The sequence below is a fragment of the Triturus cristatus genome, chromosome 8 (genome assembly GCF_964204655.1).
Source record: "Triturus cristatus chromosome 8, aTriCri1.1, whole genome shotgun sequence".
NCBI lineage: Eukaryota > Metazoa > Chordata > Amphibia > Caudata > Salamandridae > Triturus > Triturus cristatus.
The window spans coordinates 1,458,673,109-1,458,693,326 of NC_140591.1; the positions used below are offsets into that span (position 1 = coordinate 1,458,673,109).

At 42.7% G+C, this 20,218-nt stretch overlaps 1 long non-coding RNA gene across 1 annotated transcript in view; it reads left to right on the top strand.

The window, feature by feature from the left end:
* Nucleotides 1-15,354, top strand: part of LOC146805928 (uncharacterized) — a 109,337-nt gene extending 93,983 nt beyond the window's left edge. The window contains exons 3-4 of the long non-coding RNA XR_014967526.1: nucleotides 10,138-10,258; nucleotides 14,568-15,354. This is a non-coding gene — a long non-coding RNA (uncharacterized LOC146805928). The remainder of the gene's footprint in view (nucleotides 1-10,137; nucleotides 10,259-14,567) is intronic.
* Nucleotides 15,355-20,218: the final 4,864 nt, after the last annotated feature.

Here is a 20,218-nt window from a genome sequence, read left to right on the forward strand (position 1 = left end):
CTTCAATCTTTTTTAATCTTAACAATGTCATTATTATTGTAATTGATGAACTTTTTGTCCTGTATCTTATGTGATTTTCTGTTTGTTATGTCTTTTTTTGATTTTTATTAATCGAATAAAAGTATTTGACTGACTGACTGAAATACTGCTAGTGGGCCTGCAGCACTGATTGTGCCACCCACATGAGCAGCCTGTAAATGTAACTCAGACCTGCCATTGCAGTGTCTGCAGGCAGTTTGGTACTACCCTGTCGACCGGGCAAGTGCACTCATTTGCCAGGCCCTAACCTTCCCTTTTCTTACATGTAAGACACCCCTAAAGTAGGCTCAAGGTAGCCCATGGGCAAGTTGCAGTGTATCTGAAAGGTAGGACATGTACTGAGGTGTGTGACATGTCCGGATAGTGAAATACAGTTTATTTCGTTTTTCACTATTGAAAGGCTATCTGTCCCATAAGGTAGAATGGGAGTTTATTTATAACATCTTATAAATATGACTTCCCATTGGGACAAGATAGAAAGATGGAGTTTAGTATGCCTGAAGAATATAAAAATGCATCTTTTAGTAAAGATGATTTTTATATTGTGTGTTTGAAAATACCACTTTTAGAAAATGGGTATTTTCTTGCTTAGCCATCCTGTGTGCCTCTGCTAGGTTTGTGTATTGACTGTCTGGCTTTTGAATGACAGAGACTGGGGATGTGCATTATCTCAGACAGCCACCGGGAAGGGGGGGCAGGTTCGATGTGTGTCCTGCCTTTCTTGAATGAGTCAGAGCTGGGCTGAATAGACCTGGCCTGCATTAAGAGTAGGGGGAGGAGATTTCCTTGCACCTAAATAGGCCTGGTCTGCCTAACTCAATGCTGTATCCACCTCCTACTGGGAAGCTGCATCAGAGAGGACAGAACTGGTTTTGGCCTGGCAACGAGCTTCTCTGCCACCAGAAAACAAAGGAATTTGTGCTATAAAAAGTGGGGCCCAGACCCCTGAACTTTAGATTACTGCTGAACTAAGGAACCTACCAGGAAGAAGAACCAGGAAAGCTGGAGGAGGAGTACAGCCCCTGTGCTGTTGGGGTTGGCCTGCAGTGGTTGCTTCTCTTTTGGGCAGGGTAAGGACTGAACTGTGCTTTCATCATCCTGCTGTTAGAGTTTTCTCCAAGGGCTTAAAGTAGAGCTTGCCTCCTGTTGGAAGTCTCAGGGATAGAAAAGACTTCATAGATCATTTCTGTGAATCAAGAGGAACTTTTACCAAGGAAAAGATCTGGAGAAACTGAGACAAAGTACTGCCATTCATTTTGCTGGCATGATTAAAGCATTGCTTAGCGCAGGTATGTTGAGACTATACATTCTTCCTGACCACAAGGAGGTCGTGTTTGGAAACATGGGATTTGTCCTGAGTCAGATTACCATTGAGCCGCCGTGGACATTCTTCAGAAGTGGGAGATCTTTCTCTCAATAAGACAAATGGGCTAGTACCCATGACATTATAGAGGAATATTCTGTAAGCCCACCTCCTCTCATGAATGGGAATGTGGCCTTGGAAGGCTAGGTGCACACCATTCTAAAGATAACAATGAAATTGCCCAACCTGGCCATTGCACTGTGAGTCATAAAGGGAAGTACTCAAGTGGGTTATAACATGAAGACGAAGGAAACATGTCATTTCAGAGAAAGTAAATTGCACCCTGTGATTTGTAACAATTGTCTCAGGGAAGCCATCCTTGCTAAAGACGTTCTTGAGGAATTCTAAAACATCAAAGTGGTTGCTCTCTCACCAAACGTAATCTCTGACCATTTAGAATGATAATCTATGTGGACCAGTACATACTGCATGTGAGAGGGAAGTTTGTAAACGGGGCCAGCATTATCAAATCCCAACTTTTGCCATGCAAATTCAGGCAGAGAACTGGTTATAAAGGGGTACACAAGGTCTTCAGATTTTTATTGCTAGGCATGCAAACTAACACGTGATGTAACGACCATCATCCATGTCCCATTCTTGGCCACTAAAAATGCATTCCACACAAACCCTTGTGGACTGACATCCCCATGTGTCCCTTGAGGCAAGAAGTAAGAATGTTTAAGCAAACACCCTTCAGAGGGACACATACATCACCGCCCATTGAACGTGACAGTTTTGATGTCGGGGCAAATAGAGAGGTAATTTTCCTCTTCAAGAGAGATTCAAAAAATTATTTTGTGCTAACCACGAATGGGGACCAGGAGTCCGCCATGAGTGTTAATGTTTCTTGCAGGACTTGCAATGTACACATGAGGCCTATCTGGACTGGCCACCTTTATACAGCTCACAATGTGTACCACCAGCACCATATCAACAGCCTTGCCGCTTGACTTAGCGCCATTAAGGCCTGGGACTTCTTCAAATATCATGCTACTTAATTTTTTTGGGGATACTTTTTTTTATCACGACACACTGGAGAAGTGACCCAATTTTTCACTTTTGCTCCACTCGCGGTTGAGTGCTGAATGTCCCTAGAATGCTGCAATGTGGTTGCTGTTACCTAAGAGGTAGCAGGCAAATCTATCCTCGTGCTTCTCTCTTTTATCTTGGTTATCCTTTGGTTGTCTCATTTTTACCTTACAGATTCACTGTTGCCTTTACGTTTAGCTCATAAGCCTTTGCTGTTTCTATTACCTGTGCCAGTGTGGGGTCACCTAGTATTTATAGTCATTCCTGTATAATCCTACTTGTGTTGTTGAACATGAGATGTTCTCATAGCAATTCATCACTGGATGCTCCAATATAATGAGTCAAAATGGCCTCCTGGATGGGTAGTGAGGGTGGGGTTGATGGGCTCACAGAGCAGAGGCCTAGAAGAATGCAGATGCTCTCGGGAAGGGGTCACTGTCCCTGAGGTGTTAGGCTCTTGAGGGAGCTGCCTTGGAGCAACACTACTGGATGGGAGCAACAGAAGCAGGTTCTCTGCCTCCAGCAGAGAACACACAACATCATCTGCAACGACAGGCTGACTGGAATGGCTCTGCCTCAAAGCAGGAATGGAACATTCAGGAGAGGCTGAAGCCGAAGGTGGCACTGTAGGTAAATTAGAGCGGTGAGTGAGGACTGAAGCAGTTCCTGAAGGTTAGGCCGGTCAGGGATCAGCTCAGCAGAAGCGTCAAAGGTTCAAGAGGCATAAAAGAACAAAGATGGCCATGGAGTGTGTTTGGCTCCATGCAAACATGACAGCACTTGGGGTCCAATTCATCCCATACCCGTCCACAAAATGAGCATGTTACATTAAAGGTTAAATGGCAGAGTAATTAGCAAGATATATTGGTGTGATTTAAGAACCAAGGGAGGACAGAATGGAGGGGGGTTAAAACAAAGGGAAGAGAGTGGGATGGATATAACAATGTCAAATGGCGAACGGGTATTATCTGAATTGTATTTGGGACTTTAATGACAAAGACAATCTGTGACATAAGGAGGGACTGCAGAACCTTCGCACCAGAGGCCGATGTCTGGGAGATCCCGCAGTTTGCCAAGATAGAGCAATGAATGACTATAGAGAAATGGAGAGAGGTAGGCAGCCTAATGATGGTAGACCTATATCCAGAAGGCAGGTTTATAACATACCAGAATGCGGTATGGGCATTCGCAATATGCCTAAATAGCAGCCACAGCCAGGCAACTCTGGCCGACTTTTCCAGAGGCTCGCACACATTCTCAAACACTGGTTACCATGATCTCTATGGCAGGAAGGTGTACATTGGGGATGCACCTCTACAGGGCGCTGAGGAAGATAGACAGGGCAAATCCCTAAAAGTACAGGACAGGTGGCAGGAGATTATTGATCATCCTTTATCGCCGTCGGATTGGAAGAAAATCCATGAGGGAGTTTGTAAAGTGTCCGTAGGGGCTAGGTTTAAACGAATACAATGCAATATAATAAATATGAGCTATCTTTCACCTAGTCTGCTGCACTCAATGAATGCATCAAGAGACCCCCACTACCCTAGGAGATGGTTTGCGCAAGCCAATTATGTACATATGGTCTGGCGAATTCCCCGTATACAAAACTATTGGGCAGCGGTTTTAGAACACCTAAACAGGGTGATGGGATGGAAGGTTACACCAGAAATAATAACGTGCCTTCTGGGACTGATACTGAGCAACTCCAAGCATAAAACGACCAGATGCTTTCTGGTACTGGGACTTCCAATAGCAAAAAGGCGAATCGCCATACATTGGCTGTCCCCGTAGGGCCCCAGTAGTGAAAAATGGGAATTAGATCTTAAAGAATGGGCGTCTGCAGAGGAGGAGCATATGAGGAAAACCAGGCGTGATGAGAAACTCCCAGATGTATTATTGGCCTGGGGAACTATGATACAGGAACTGAAAGCCACACCCAGTCATCTCAACTAGACCCGACAGTGGTCGAGCAGCGGAATTCAGGGGTCCTCATAGGACATGAAGGACATACTGAGGTCACACAAGTCGACTACTGAGAAACAAAGACTAACATATAAACACACCTAACACTGGATTTCAGACACCGGTTGGGGGGGTGAAGAGGGGGCGGGGGTATTTGTTTAATTACAATCTTTGCAGTTGGTACTATAAGGAAATTTGGAATTGTTAGTATATGAGGCCAATGGTCATACTGTATATGTTGAAATGTGATACAGAATATCCGATTAATTACAAGAGACAATTGTTGCTTTATGTGGTAAAACAATAAAGAAATTTAAAAAGGAGGGACTGAAGAAAAGGGACGAGGTGAGAATATTTTACTTTACAGACAGTTTGTGGGTAAGTTGGTTTCTGTTGCAGAACCCCCCTTTTTACCTGGCTTTTGATTAAATTTTGACTGAAGTGTACTGGGACCCTGCTGTTCAGGTTCCCAGTACCAGTGTTCTATCCCTAAAACTGTAACACAATTGGCAACTTCCGGCCCCCCTGTAAGCCTCTAGTACATGGTACCCCTGGTACCTAGGGCATTGCGACTGAACAAGGTCCCCTAGGGACCCCTCATCAGGGCCATGCTAACTGCCACTGCAGCCTGCATATCCTGGTGCAAACAAAAACAACAGAGTTGACAGCCAAACGGCACTGCTTAAGGCATATGTAATTCACCCCTCTAGCAGGCCTTACAAGCCCTAAGGCAGGGTGCACTAAATCTCAGATGTGGGCACATCTGCACGAGCAGATATGCCTCTACAATATTTACGTTTTTTGTTAATATTGTAAGTGCCAGGGAACCATAGAGAATACCTGGGCTGGAAACTCGACAACTCGAGTTCCCCAGCACCATGATGGCTTCACTGAACCCAGGAGTGTTTGGCACCAAACAACTCCTCTTAATAAACCCACACTGATGCCAGTGTTGGATTTATTAAAACATGTACTCAGAGGGCACCTTAGAGGTGCCCCCTGAAAAGCTACCAACTCTGGTGTAGTCTTGGACTGGCTTTAGGCATGTTTCTGGATCCCGGGGTCAAGAACCCCTGTTCTCTTAGGTCAGAAATAAAGCACATCCTGGGAGGAGGTGGCACACTTACTCCCCGGGGATGAGCACAGTGCTTGAGAGGGAAGCTTCAAAGGTCTTGCTGCCGTTGTAATGCAACCCTAGTCTCTGCTGCTAGCAGCAATTTGCAGCCCCTAGTTCAAACCCCCACCTTTGGTGGGAGAACCAGCAGGAAAGCCTAGTTTGAATCAGGGGTGTGCCCCCCTTCTCCAACTTTACCCCCAGCTTCTGGAGGCGAAGTGAAGCACATTTTTCAGTGCCCACCACCTAGAAGATGTTGAGCATTATTCAATCAGGGCTAGGGCTTTGCCCCCTACCCCACAGGAGGGTTGCATAATAGAGGGTGTAGACACCCCTAGCAAAGGCACCCATTGGTGCCTACCTGTCTCTCCTGTCCAACACCCCTAAATCTAGTATTTAGGTGACACCCCCATACCCTGAAATCAGAATTCTAATGAACTAAGCAGAGCCAGACACTACAGTGTCGCACCAGAAGAGAAAACTTCAGACAGCAACTGACTTGTCCCCAGCCCTACCGGCCTGTCTGCAGCCCTTAACGATCCTGCATCAAAAGATGACCTTTCCATCAGCCCAGCAACCTCCAAAGCCTCGGGAGAACTGCCTGCTTTTGGCAAAGATCAAGATCTCCCATGGACAGCGGACCTGTCCAGTAGAAACCAACTTTAAAGAAAAGGAATTCAGCCCTGAGGAACTGCAAAACTACCTCTGGACCTACCTCTGCACCCGACACCCATGGCCTGAGTCCAAGTGGCCCACCGGTCTTGCAAAGGTTCCCCAGCACTTCTGAGCCAGAGTCCACCATGGGCTTACCCCTGCTGGATTCTACCTTGACACCTGCAGCCTGAAACCAAAGACTCCCCTGAACGTGACCTGCCCGGTAAGCTGTTCCTGACGCCAAAGGACACCCCTGCCCCCCAAGCCCCTGGGCCTTGGGGAGCTTGCCCAACAGTGTCCCTACGTCCACTAGCATCAGAACTTACCTGGGCAGCTGTGGGTTTTCTCTGTGCAGCGTGATGGCCAGTGCCAGCAGCCTCTCCAAAACCGATCTCCTCCATTGAACTGCATTGGGTGCCCGATGCTGTGCTAGCACTCTGCACCCCACTGCCCTTGAGCCGCTGAGGGTGTAAGGTTGATGCTGCCTTGTGCCCCCTCCTGTACTTACCTTAACTCCAGGAGATCAATCTCTGACTTCCCTTTACTAACCTGTGAGCAACGCATCTTCAATCACCCCCAGTCTGCATTGGTTAACCTTGGGCGCCTGACCCCGAATCTCACCTCTGCATCCAGCTGCCCCTGTCCTGCTGGTGGTGCATTCTTGGCACCAATTTGAACCTTGCCTGGTGTTGACTTGAAACCCCAAGGACTGGATCTATAAGTTGTGTACTTACCTGAAAAACTATAATCTTCTTTTTCTCCATAGGTAAACATTGCACAGCCTGAAAATTGCAGTGTCCACTTTTTAAAGTGTAAAGTATTTTTCCTGAAAAACATACAATTTTTCTGGCCTGTACCGGAGTTGTAATAAATCTGATGTGAGGCTTACTTATCAATCTGGGAGTATTTCTCTGGCACCGCCGTCATTGGAAGAGGTGGAGAGAGCCTTATCCCAGACAGTCAAGAATAAGGCCTCTGGACCTGATGGCATGCCAGCAGGCCTGTTTTTAGCCAATATTCCCCTCTAGTTGCCTCTCCTAACCAATTTACTGAGATTTTATGCGGCCCATGGTCCCCCAGAATCCTGGAGAACAGTGATAATAGTCCCTATCTTCAAAAAGGGTAATAGATCGGACCCCAAATGTTACCGCCCCATATCACTGATTGATTGCACATGTAAAATCATGGTATGGGTAATATTAGAGAGGCTAGAGACTTGGGCAGATGAGATGGGGAAATTCTCAGATGTTCAATATGGGTTCAGGAGAGGCCTTGGCACTGTTGAACAGTGTCTGAATCTGCACCTGGTCATTGCCAAGTACACCTTAGCCAGGCCAGGAACCCTTTATTTGGGGTTCATGGACCTGACATCTGCCTTTGGCTGGGTGCAGAGGGGAAGACTCTGGGAGAAGATGCTCTCTATGGGTATAGAACCATCGATTGCCCACTTTTTGACAGCAATGCACCATGGTGTAACGGGTAGATTGCAGTATGGTGTCAACGCCGAGCTCACTGCCCCAATAAAAATGGATCGCAGGGTCCGTCAGGGTTGTGTCCTCGTCCCTTTTTTATTCTGCCTCTACATCAACGACCTGGAGAGTAATTTGCTCAATGGGAATATGGATGTACCTCAGATAGGCTGTATACCCCTTCCAGCACTTCTATATGCCGATGATTGTGTTTTAATGTCCAGAACGGGGGTGGGGCTGCAGAGGCTTTTAACTAGTTTTAATGGTTTTATGAGTGATCTTGGACTGAAAACAAATGTTGCTAAATCCCATGTTATGGTGGTGGGCAAACCTCCCATGAGCACAAAAACATGTTTTATTAATAATGAAAAATTACTTTGTGTACCCACCTTTTCCTACTTGGGCATTCTTTTTAATCAAAAAAATACATGGTCGGGGGGCGTGGCTTGGACGCCGAGGGAAGATGGCGGATCTCCGTTAGCTCCGCTTGGACGCGGTGCTATGTAGCTGTGTGGAAGGCTTCCCAGCGAGCTGCGGTTGCTGTCTCCAGAAGAATCTGCCAGCGGAACATGTCGTGATTCGGAATTGCCCTTCGTCGGCTGTTTTCATCATTCCTATCACCCGGAGACGTGGCGGTCTGAATTCCTGAGGTAATCCTCGACGGCGGCCATTTTGTATCGAGGCGCCCGTATCTTATTCCTGCAGCACCGCGCACGCATTTTCTGGATCCAGTCATGCCTTGATGCTTTAATGCTTCATTTTTCTCCGAGAGGGAGTCTGTTCTAAGTTCAACAGTTGCCAATATCCCCTGGCCATGCTTGTTCTGTACCGTTTTTCTCTCAGGAGAAGGTCTCATAATTTTGTCTTTTCTTCAGAGGAGCCGTGATTCCGGTATTTTCAGAGCTACAGGCTGGATGCGATACAGCTTTATTTATTTTATTTGTTCTAAGGTGATGCTGTAATGGCTTTATGAGACTCTTCGTCAAATTTTACAGCTTATGAGAGAATTCCGCATATTTTTTCCCGCCAAGAAGGTGTCTAGTCAAATTGCCAAGATGTCTAGTGACTCCCATCCTCCAAGTAAACCGTCTTTTTCTGGCGCAAAGCCCAAAAGGCAGAAGAATGACCCGCCTTCTCCTATTCTTTCGTCACAAAGTCCAGTTCTAGATAATATACTAGAGGAAGTGCGTGGTCTTCAACCCTTTATGGTCGCCACGAACGAAAAATTGCAACAAATAGAGGACCGATGGATTGTCATGGAAGGTAGGGTGACTGAGTTAGAACAGCGCGTCAGTGACGTTCAGGATGTTGCCACAAAAATACCGTTATTGGAACAAGAGATTCACAAACTAAAGCTCCATACTGAGGACTTGGAGAATCGTAATCGAAGGAATAACCTCCGTCTTTTTGGCTTGCCAGAGAATATTGAGGGTCCTGATATGGTGCTTTTCCTTCGAAAATTCCTTCATGATCTCTTGGGCCTTCAGTCATCTACACCCTTGAATATACAGAGAGCTCACCGCTTAGGTCGCCTTCAACCGAATTCCACCAAACCCCGTGGTATTATCATGCTTTTTCTGGAGTTCACAGAACTTATGACTGTACTTAAGGCAGCTAAACTTAAACGTCACCTATCGTGGTCTGGTCACAATATCTTTATCTCACAAGATGTCTCCAATGCGACCAACGCTCGACGCAAGGAATTCCTTGCACTGCGTCCACAAATGAGACACTTGAACGTCCAGTATGGCATTCTCCATCCCTCCATCTGCAAGATCACCCACGACGGCCAGACGAGATCCTTTGATGACCCGGGAAAATTGAAACTGTTTCTTAATAACATCTCCTCTCGGAATATGGACACTAATCATTGAGTGCTTCTTCTTATTGCTGCTTTAGTGTGGTGTTCTCAACAGCTTTTTTCTGGTTACCTTAGATACTTCGTATATATAGCTTTCCATATGCTCTATTACGTATTGTATGTTTGTTAATCACGTTTCTTCTTCTTCGTTATTGGCTCTTCCTGTTCAATTCTTTCTTCTTTCCCTCATATCGTCTTTTCTTTGCTCCTTTCTTACAAGTACCAAGTTTATTCCTGCTTCCAATCTTATCCATGTGGTTTATACCGCTGTCTTCTCTCCGGTCTCATCACGCTCCAACTTCACTTTTTTATTGATGTCTTTCAGGTCTGGACTCTTTTCCTTGACCTGTTTTCTTTCTCCGCTTTCCTATACTCTCTACGTCTGCTTACCTTCTTTCCCTCCCCTGTTCTTTCTCACACTTTCTTACTTCAGTCTTCCTTTGGTTGGTGCGTCACTCTTTTCCTCTTTCGAGATTTCCCATGTTTCCTCTTTGCTTTTTTCCCTTCATTTCTCCTCGTTTGTGAAGCTTTTAGACCTCTCTTTATTTATTACATTGCTAAAGGCTTGTTGATTTTTCTTAGTAATGTGGTTTTATGTTCTGTTGCTTCCTTTTGTAACCTCTATGCGCATTTTGTCTTCCAGTGTCGTTTTGTCTTTGAAGTATTTCCACACCATGTGTATCACATTCCCCTGACCCTCGCGTATGTGTAATTTTGTTACGTGGAACGTCCGTGGTCTTGGAAATCCTGTTAAAAGACAAAAGGTAATTTCTCATTTATCTAAACTCAACTCTCAAATTTCCTTTCTTCAAGAAACTCATTGTAATGATGTCGAGTCGCTGAAATTAAAAAGGCAGTGGGTAGGCCAAGTCGTTTTTTCCCCTGCTGTTAACAAAAAAGGGGGGGTTGCCATATTGTTCCATAGAACTTTACCTGTGCAAGTTATTTCTTCTCAAAATGATGATGCAGGTCGATGGGTAATGGCCAAGATTGTTTTATACAATAAAACGCTAGTTTTGTTAAACATTTATGGCCCTGTGAAACCGGATCCAAAATTCTGGAATGATATCAAAATTCTCCTCTCCACCGCTGATTGTCCTAATATTATTGTAGCAGGCGACTTTAATCAGTGGTTGGATCCTTTTTCGGATCGCTTATCAAAGTACAAATTTCAACCGGATAAGACCCATAAATCCTTTCAATCGGCCATTGCCTCTCGCCCAATGTATGATGTCTGGAGAACCTGTAACCCTGATTTGTTGGAATATACGTTCTTTTCTAATGTTCACCAAACCCGATCCAGAATTGATTATATCTTGGTTAGCAAATCCCTTCTTCCATCTATCCAAAAATCTGAAATTGGCTCTATCTTTATCTCAGATCATGCCCCTGTCTATGCTGTTTTTGACCTTTCACTTACCACCACCAAATTTAATCGCTGGAAGTTTAACACTCACCTGTTATCGGATACAGTTTTTCTTAAAGAAGTCACCTCCTTTATTAATGAATTTTTTACCTTTAACAACCCATCAGACACTTCCATTCCTAACAACTGGGATGCTTTTAAGGCGGCTCTCCGTGCTTTCACTATTTCCTTTGTGTCCCGGAAAAAGAAGGCCAATGTGAAAAAGTATGAGGACCAATTACAACAGCTGAAAAAATTAGAGCATGATTATTTCTCCTCCAAAAATGCTGACTCACTTAAGAATTTAATTACAGCCAAAACCAACCTTAACAAAATTGCGACTGTTGATGCCTGCAATGTTTTACTTCGAATTAAGTCTAAATTTCACGGAGGGCAAAATAAAGCAGGTAAAATGCTAGCGAATTACTTAAAAATTCGCTCTGAACGTAAGACCATTGGTCAGATCATGGATGAATCCACCAATAATCTGGTGTCCTCTGATGAAGAAATTGCAGCGGTCTTTCATGACTATTATCGATCTCTTTATTCAGATGACACATTCCCCTCCTCTCACAACCTTGATAAGTTTTTTTCCGGACTCCCTGCTCCCCCGTCTCTCAATGCTGAGTTTTCCGCTTTAGAGGCGGATATTACTTTACAAGAGATACTTACTGCTCTACAAGCTTTAAAGAAGTTAAAAGCCCCTGGTCCGGACGGATTACCGGTGGAGTTTTATTGTACTTTCAAATCTTTGTTTGCCCCTAAATTATTGCAGCTGTTTAATTCCTTCATTACTGATGCGAAAGCGTCTGGCTCCTTTATGGATGCCTTGATCGTCATTATCCCTAAGCCTGATAAGGACCACTCTTTTTGTAAAAATTTTCGCCCAATCTCCCTAATCAATTACGACTGCAAGATCTTCGCTAAGATTATTGCGTCTCGGCTTGATTCTATCATACCCCTTCTGATCAAGACTGACCAGGTGGGTTTTGTCAAAGGTAGATTGGCTTCCGATAATGCTAGAATGTTCATGAACATCCTGTCCCATGGTAAAAATTATAAAGATCCTCTGGCTGCTTTGTCTCTGGATGCTGAAAAAGCATTCGATCGTATAAATTGGCAGTTTATGTTTCATACACTACAATGGTTTGGTTTTGGCCCTAATTTTATTTCTTTTATCAAACTGTTATACTCTTGTCCGAGGGCTAGTACTTTTGTTAATAACCAATTTTCTCAATTTTTTCCCCTATCTAGAGGCACCAGACAAGGTTGTCCTCTCTCCCCATTACTTTTTATCCTGTGTTTGGAACCCTTCCTTGAGCGTATTAGAACCAATCCCAAAATTAAAGGTTTTGCCTCTGCTTCTGTTGAAACTAAAGTATCTGCCTACGCGGATGATATATTGGTATACATGTCCAATCCTAGTGAATCCCTTCCCCCTTTTTTAGAGGAAGTCCGCCTTTACTCTTCCATTTCTGGGTACAAACTTAACCTATCTAAAACAGAGGTTCTCCCTTTAAACTCGATATGTTATCAATTTATGTTTGCGGATACTGCCTTTGCATGGTGTCCCTCCAAAATTAAATACCTTGGCATTTGGTTTGCCTCTAATATAGCGGATACTATTAAATTTACTTTTAACGCACTAATGAATAAATTAAAATCTCTTCTCCTCGTGTGGTCCCCTTTATTTTTATCATGGTGGGGTAGACTAGATACTATTAAGATGATGGTCACTCCTCATATCCTTTACACGGTTTCTATGCTCCCTGTCAAAATCCCTAACACATTCTTTTCCCAATTAAACTCTCTATGTATTACATTTTTATGGAACAATAAGCACTCCCGCATTGCTTTGAACAAACTTATTCGCCCCAAAGAAGAGGGGGGAGTGCGCTTCCCTAATTTTAAAGTATACCACTCTGCTTTCTTGATTAAACAATCTTTCTCATTGGCCTTCGATTTCGGGGATACGCCTATTCCTTGTTGGATTATCTTTGAGCGGTCGCTTCTAAAAGAGTTTCAGTTTCAGCATGTTACATTTATGTCCAACTGCACCTTTTTGTCCTGTATTAAAATACTCCCGTGAATTGCTGTACAATACATTTCTTAAAGACCTATCCCCTATCCAATGTTTTTTAATCTCCACCCTATGGTATAACAAATTTCTTAAATATAAAGGTAGATCTTTCTATTACAAATACTGGAAGGAAAAGGAGATCTTTTTTGTGCATCAGTTTTTGAATGGGTTTTCTATCATCTCCTTCCAAGATCTACAGACACGATATCAGCTCCCTGACTCCTTTTACAAGGAATACATTATTATCTCTAATGCTATACAAACCCAATTAGCTACTTACTCTCTCCCATCAGTTTCGCCCCCTTTAATACCCTCTTCACCATTATATTCTCTATTCCCGGCGCATAAACTTAAGGCTGCCACTGTTTATAAGTTATTGTTATCTAATGCCAATGTTCGCTCTAAATCCAACATTGAAAGTGCATGGGAAATGGACCTATCCATCTCTCTTTCTATTGATAGTTGGGACAAATTATGGTCGAAATTATTTAAAGTTTCGGCTGCAGCCAGGATAACCCAATCTCTGTTTTTTTCTGTATCATAGAGCCATTATTACTCCTGTTGCTATTTGTAAGTTTTCCCCTACATCCTCTCCCCTTTGCTGGTCCTGCTCTACCGAAACTGGTACATTAGTTCATCAGCTATATGAATGTGCATCTGTTCTATCTTTTTGGAATTCAATTTGGAATGTATGCATGTCAGTTTTCAACTTTAATGCAACCTTAACTTTTGTAAATATCTTTTTAGGTTCTTTAGCTCCTGATATGGAAACTGTTTTACCTAGTTCTAGGTTATTTGATCTTTTTATTGCATTAGCATTTAAAGTGATCCTGTCTGCATGGAAAGACAATTCTAAACTGTCGTCAATTACTTGGTGGAATTTTATTTGTGACGAACATAGGATTGCTTCCGTTTCCTCCTCTTCTGTTTCCCAAAAAATCAAAGCTGATCTTCTTTGGCTCCCTTTTACTACTTATCTCTCCTCGCACCCTCCCATGTGATAATTCATTTTCTTTTCATTTTCTTCTCTCTCTGGCTTTCTCTTTTCTCCTTCCCTCTCCTCTCTTTGGTCTTTTCTCTTTTCTTCCCCCCTTTTCCTCCTATCCCATTTATCAGTGCCTTTTCCTTAAATTGCCCTATTATTGATCCTTTTTTGTCTGCCCAGTTATTGTAAACCAACTTCGTTTATATACTATCTCTTTATGGCGCTATATTGGAATATTTGCTTATTGTATCATTTGTTTTTCTTTTTCTTTTTCTCTGAAAATTCAATAAAAACTTCTTAAACAAAAAAAAAAAAAAAAAAATACATGGTCCCCCTTAGTGGAGGCAAGAATTGGATGTTTTAATCGTAACGTTGAGGCTATGTTTAGGTTTACAAATAACTAGGCTCCCAGCCTATAAAAGTAATTACAGACATATATAAGGCTCGCACTATGTATGGCGCTGGTGTCTGGGGGTTTTGCAACATTGCTGGTCTACAGAGAGTTGAAAATATGTTTTTGAAACGGTTGTTAACAGTGCCTAAAAGTACTGCCATTAATATTTGTATGAATTATGTGTAACCCCGCTATCTTTTCGTCTTCAGTTATCACCACTTCTGTTATGGCGTAGTATTTGGGTGAAAGAAGAGACTGTCCTAAATCGTGCTATAATCACTGATTGGTTGAAACTGGACTGTGTCAAGAAAATTCCCTGGATTATGTATATACACGAGCTACTAGGGAAGTTGGGGCAACCAGACTGTATTGACACTCCTGGTAATATAGTCAAAATTGCAAGAGTCAAATTAAAAAGAATGTTTATGACATATAGCTATGAACTCAGAGATTGTGCAGAATATAGCAAGAAAAGAGTTGTCAAACACTCATTGCTGGTTTGTTTTTTAGGTACTGAACCCTATCTCTCTTTCTTTTTTAATCACCCTAAGATGTTTTATCTTATAAGATTCAGGATAGGTATTGCCCACTTATTGGTTTCCTATCCGCGTGATGCACATTGTGACGCAAAATTGGATTTGTGTCCTTGTGACTCAGAATCAGCACAGAGTACTTTGCATTTTATGTTTTTCTGTGGACTCTATACTACTCCTAGACGTGCTTTTTTAAAACCACTGTTAAGATTTTTAAATATAAGAAAGTGCAGGGCTGCGTTACAATATTTGCTCCTCTTGAAAGATGAATTTATTGCCTAATGATTTATAAATACATTTCCATGTGCCTTCGGAACATGGTGGGCAAATGATTTTATTTTGCTTTAAACAATATTTTATCATAAGTTTGAGTATATTAATTGTATGAAATGTTTTTATCATGTAATCTTTTATGGTTGATTTGCAGCAGAATAAAGATTTATTAAAGATGTTTTGAAATACTTACCTTTTTGCGTACAGCTTGGTCTTAAAATACATCTTGAAAGAAGCTCATTTTTCTAAAATTGAGGCGGATCTACTTTTTGAGTTGTGTGTCATTTATTAATCACTGTGCACAACAAAAGTCTTACACTTCTCTGTGTGAGGCCTAAGGCTGCTCGCCCACACTACCACAAATAAGGCACTTTTTGGTTTACATTGAGCCCTGTGCACTTCTGGGGGAATCTCTGGACTCTGTGTATGGTATAACCAATTGTTGGTATACCATATATAGAGCCAGCTTCCTACACAGTTAAGCAGATATATGACTGTAGACTGCACAAAAAGAACATTCCACCAACAGACGGGGATAGTGAAGCAATGGAAGTTGCTATCAGTGAATGATAGTCAGCAGCATATATTGTGAATGTTACCACATTAACCTGTCCCTGTCAGCCAGTCTCCAGCCTGTGTTTAGACAGTTTGTGGAGGTTTACTACAGACACATGCATTAAATGAGCTGTAGTGGAGAAAGGAAAAAAAGAATTTGGAGGACCGCTGGACACATGACATTATGACAACACAGCTGAAAAAAGACAGGCATGGGGATCAATTCACCAAAATGCCTTGGGTAGCACAAGGAACATCACATACACTTTGACTTTAATTACATCACAGGAAGTGCCATCAAATGACCATTGACCCTGTTTTCCAGTGTTACATAAGTCTAATATCACACTGTGACTCTTACACCCCATTAAACTCCTTCTTAATCATACACACTTTCCTTCACTATTAATCTCACTAAAACTCACTCATACTCACTGATTCAAAGGACCATGTTTTCTAACGCTTTGCACCATGTTTGCATCACTTTTGTGACGCAAATTGGTACAAAGTATAAGGGTGAGATTTCCTATCCAGTGCAAATCCTGATGCGCTGGATAATGTCCCAAAGTACTGCATAATTGCATTATGTACTGCTTTCCTTTATTTTGGGGCAAGAGGGCGTTCCACCAGTAGAGAGGAATTTGCACCAAACTCGTACGACTCCTCAAGGCAGGCATAATGAGGAGAAATGCTGTAATTTCTTCTTGTTTTTCCAAATGAGGGCTGCATTGTGCAACACACATACAAAGTGGGAAAAGCATTAAAGCATAGTTTTTGTAGTAGAAGAAACCCCTACCACTTCAAAACATATTCTTCCGAGAATGCACACATCCTTGCACGATGGTGCAAAGGTGTGTGCTTTGGCACGTGGATGCCAAAAGTGCACCAGCGCACCGGGAGAGTCTTTCTCCCTCGGGTGCAAGGCAGCACAGCATCTTTGCTGCAGTGTTGCCTTGCATCAAAAAATAGTACATTAGGCTACAATCTAACACAATCTCACTCACTACCTGTCACTGTCTTTCACTCACTTTCACTCGCACACACAAAAGCTTACAAATACAAACCCATGCTCACACACACGCACACTCTCTCTCACATAAACTCACTCTTACCCTCAAGCATGCACACAAAATACATTCCAAAACATTTTGACTTAAAACAGCTGCCATCAATGTCTCATTCCAGCTAAGTGTGCTCCATTTGTTATTACACTAATAGTGAATAATGGCAGATGTACTGATGGAACGCCATTAAGCAGCATGAAGAAGAGTTAATGTGCCCATAGCAAGTGATATATTCACCTTGACTATACTATATCATCAGTGACATGTAACCATAATATAATAGTAAGACCAAGTGTGTCACAAGCTAGTGTACAAGGCAAGTGCTGATGGGGGCAGGCCATGGTATACTTACAAAATTACAACCACATAATAGAGGGAATGTCTGCACTCTCCGTATTCTTACAATCTCAAGGGCAACCAAACGCAGTGTGGAAAAATGGAAGGAGGACTTCAAGACTAATGTGGAAGCCATGGGTGGTGACATTTTTACAACCAAAATGGAAGCTGGCCATGCAGAAAAACTGCATGGTTGCTGAAGTGAGGGAAATGTTGTGGCACATGCTGCCTCCACTGGTGGACGATGAGGATGAGTTGGATGAATATGAGACAGCAATTAGGAAACTGGACACAGAGTATGACAAAAAGAACAATGAGGTGGTAGAGAGCCACTGATGTTTGAGCAGAGACTAGTTGTCTGGTGAAATTGTAGATGACTCTGTTGCTGTGTTACAGGGTTTGGCAACAACCTGAAATAGATCATTCAACAACCAAATGCTGAATGCTCAACCTTTACAGAAGATTGCGAGCAAAATGATACAGCAAAAGTTACTGTTGGGCAGATATTTACCATTGTACAAGGCAATAGAAACAGCTAAACATTTTGAAGATGTGTCACAGGACATTCGGCATCCTGAAAATCAGTGGGAAAGTTCAAGGAAATGTTCAAGAATAATGCCCACGGAAGTGAGGCAAGCTGACGGTGGCTTGTTTAAAGGAGTCAGGTGTAGTGGGGGAAAAAGAGAAAGGAGCAGGAGGTATGTATATGCTTCAGATATAGCATCACCTTTTGTGTGCTTCATGTACTTCCCTAAGTGGCATGGGTATGACAATATGTGGGTCCTGTGCTCACTGTGTCACTAGAACCAAGCTGTACCCGACTGATGAGCCTATAACTAGAGCGAAACCGGTCCTGGGAGGACCTGCCTTGGCAGATTGGGCTGGACTGTTCCCATGAGGAGCAGGGTCAAGACTGAGTTCCATATGGCTGGGTCCACTTTCACCTTGCTTCTCTCAAGTTATCTCTTTATGCCCACTCATCTTGTTCCTTTTATAAAGAACATTAGTCTCAAAGCCACTTTGCTTTATTTTTAATTTTGTGCCCCCTTATGGATTGAAGACTTAAAAGTAGAGTTATTACATATGCTGTCTTATCAGTGTGATTGTATTTGTGGATCTGCTGACATTTTATATATTGTGTTGTCTAATTAAACTAACAAGGAATACCTAGATGAACCATTCACCAATAATCAGTCCACACTTAGACGTACTGGGATGCATTTGTTTTTTCCTTAGTTCCTTCAAGATTACATAGCCCAGAAGAGACAGGAGCATGGACGCCAATTCAACAAAATGCCTGGGGCAGTGGAAGTGATATCATGTCTTTTGCCCCCCATGACTGCACAAGAAGTGACCTCAGAGGACCTTTGACTCTGATGACAGTACATGAAGTGATGTAATGTGGCCATGGGACCTTTTACACTTATGATATTACAGGAAGTGACATAAAAGCAAGATTAAATATTCAGAAAAATAGCTGCTCTGGTAATATTCACAAAAAATTACTAGAGCAGATAAAACTCTACTCAATTTCCCAACCATAAATTGCATGGGGTGCCACCCGGGTACGGCAGATGTGCAAACGCGATAGACCAGGGCAATCATTGTACGGCCAAGCGATCTGCTCAGGCTTAATCATCATATTCACACACATAACCCCACTTACACTACTGGAAACCCAGAAGAACATATATGTTTGTATCGACTCCTCCGCAGAACCAGACTGCACTCAATCTGCTTGTCCCCTTAGCTCACAAAAGATTCTAAATTCTGTGGGTGCCTTCCCTAAAAACCGACTGCATGCTCAAGAAACTGGGGGTGTCCATTCTAGTGCCATCATGCTTAGTTTGATCACTAATTTGTGTATCATAGATAAACAGACGAATTGTCCTGATAATTTTAATAGCTTAGGTTCTATATACACTAAAGATGCTTTGGCATGTATACAGCACACTCCACAAAGTGAATTGCCCTTTGTAGATCCAGTAACAGTAGTGCTTGATACAGGAGATGCTGGGACTTTTCCCTACGAATTGCTGCTGCGACTGCATATGTTGTACAAGGTTTCTGCAGCATGCATTCAGCCTATGGAGCTATCCTACCACCTATGAAGTTATGAAGATTTTATCAGAATACCAGCCCCAAGAAGACTGATACTTCTGTGAGCTATAAATTACATTGTCTGACTCAGATACATCAAAATCTGAAACATTTATCACTTGGGTGCATTGGCATTCCATGGGTAGGAAAGTTACCCTTGTGAGTTTTGAGAGAACTTTTACTTAAAATACATTACTGTCTTGAGATGGATACCTATCTGAATGAATGGAAACAGTGTCAATTAAAGTGCACTTTAAAAATAAAACATTGAACTCCAGTTGCCTTGCACTCTAAGAGGTAGATTGGTTCTTTAAGTTAATTCGACTTGATGCAATATATTCAGTATAGTTCCTATCGAGGAGTAAGGAAAGATAATGATTGTAATTAGTGCTTGAATGCATTTCTCTTCAGATAAAACCCATTTTCCCTTGTTTCTATATATATACCGAGCTCAAGGTCAGGCAAGGATGTCTTAACTTTGAGCCTTTCTTACCAGGTGTAGCATCCCTACCATGCAAACGGTACTTACGTAAAGCATCTTTCAGAATTCTGCTCAACAAAAGCGGATCTTCAGCAAGCCTGTTTTCGCATATCAGCATAGATAAGTAAACTCTGATGATGCACCTTAGTTCCACCCTTCCACAACTCCTGCTTTTATAAATCAGGGCAGAAGGCCAATCACAAACACACCTCAATTCTATCCTTCAGCATCCCCAATTTCCACACCAGCCTAGATCAAAACACACCAGGGCACCTCAGTCCTGACCCCCTTCGTTGCTGCTTTCTGTGCCTAGCTGGGATGACACAGCTCTACCACTACAGTCCAATCCTGATTACCTGGCTCCCACAGGTACACACAGAGCATCAATCAATCAATCAATCAATCAATCAGGGGATTTTAAACAGGCTACTCACCCACAAGAGTCTCAAGGCACTGGGAGAGAGGGGAGCAGCTCTGGTCAGTCGAAGAGCCAGGTCTTGAGGGTCTTCCTGAAGATG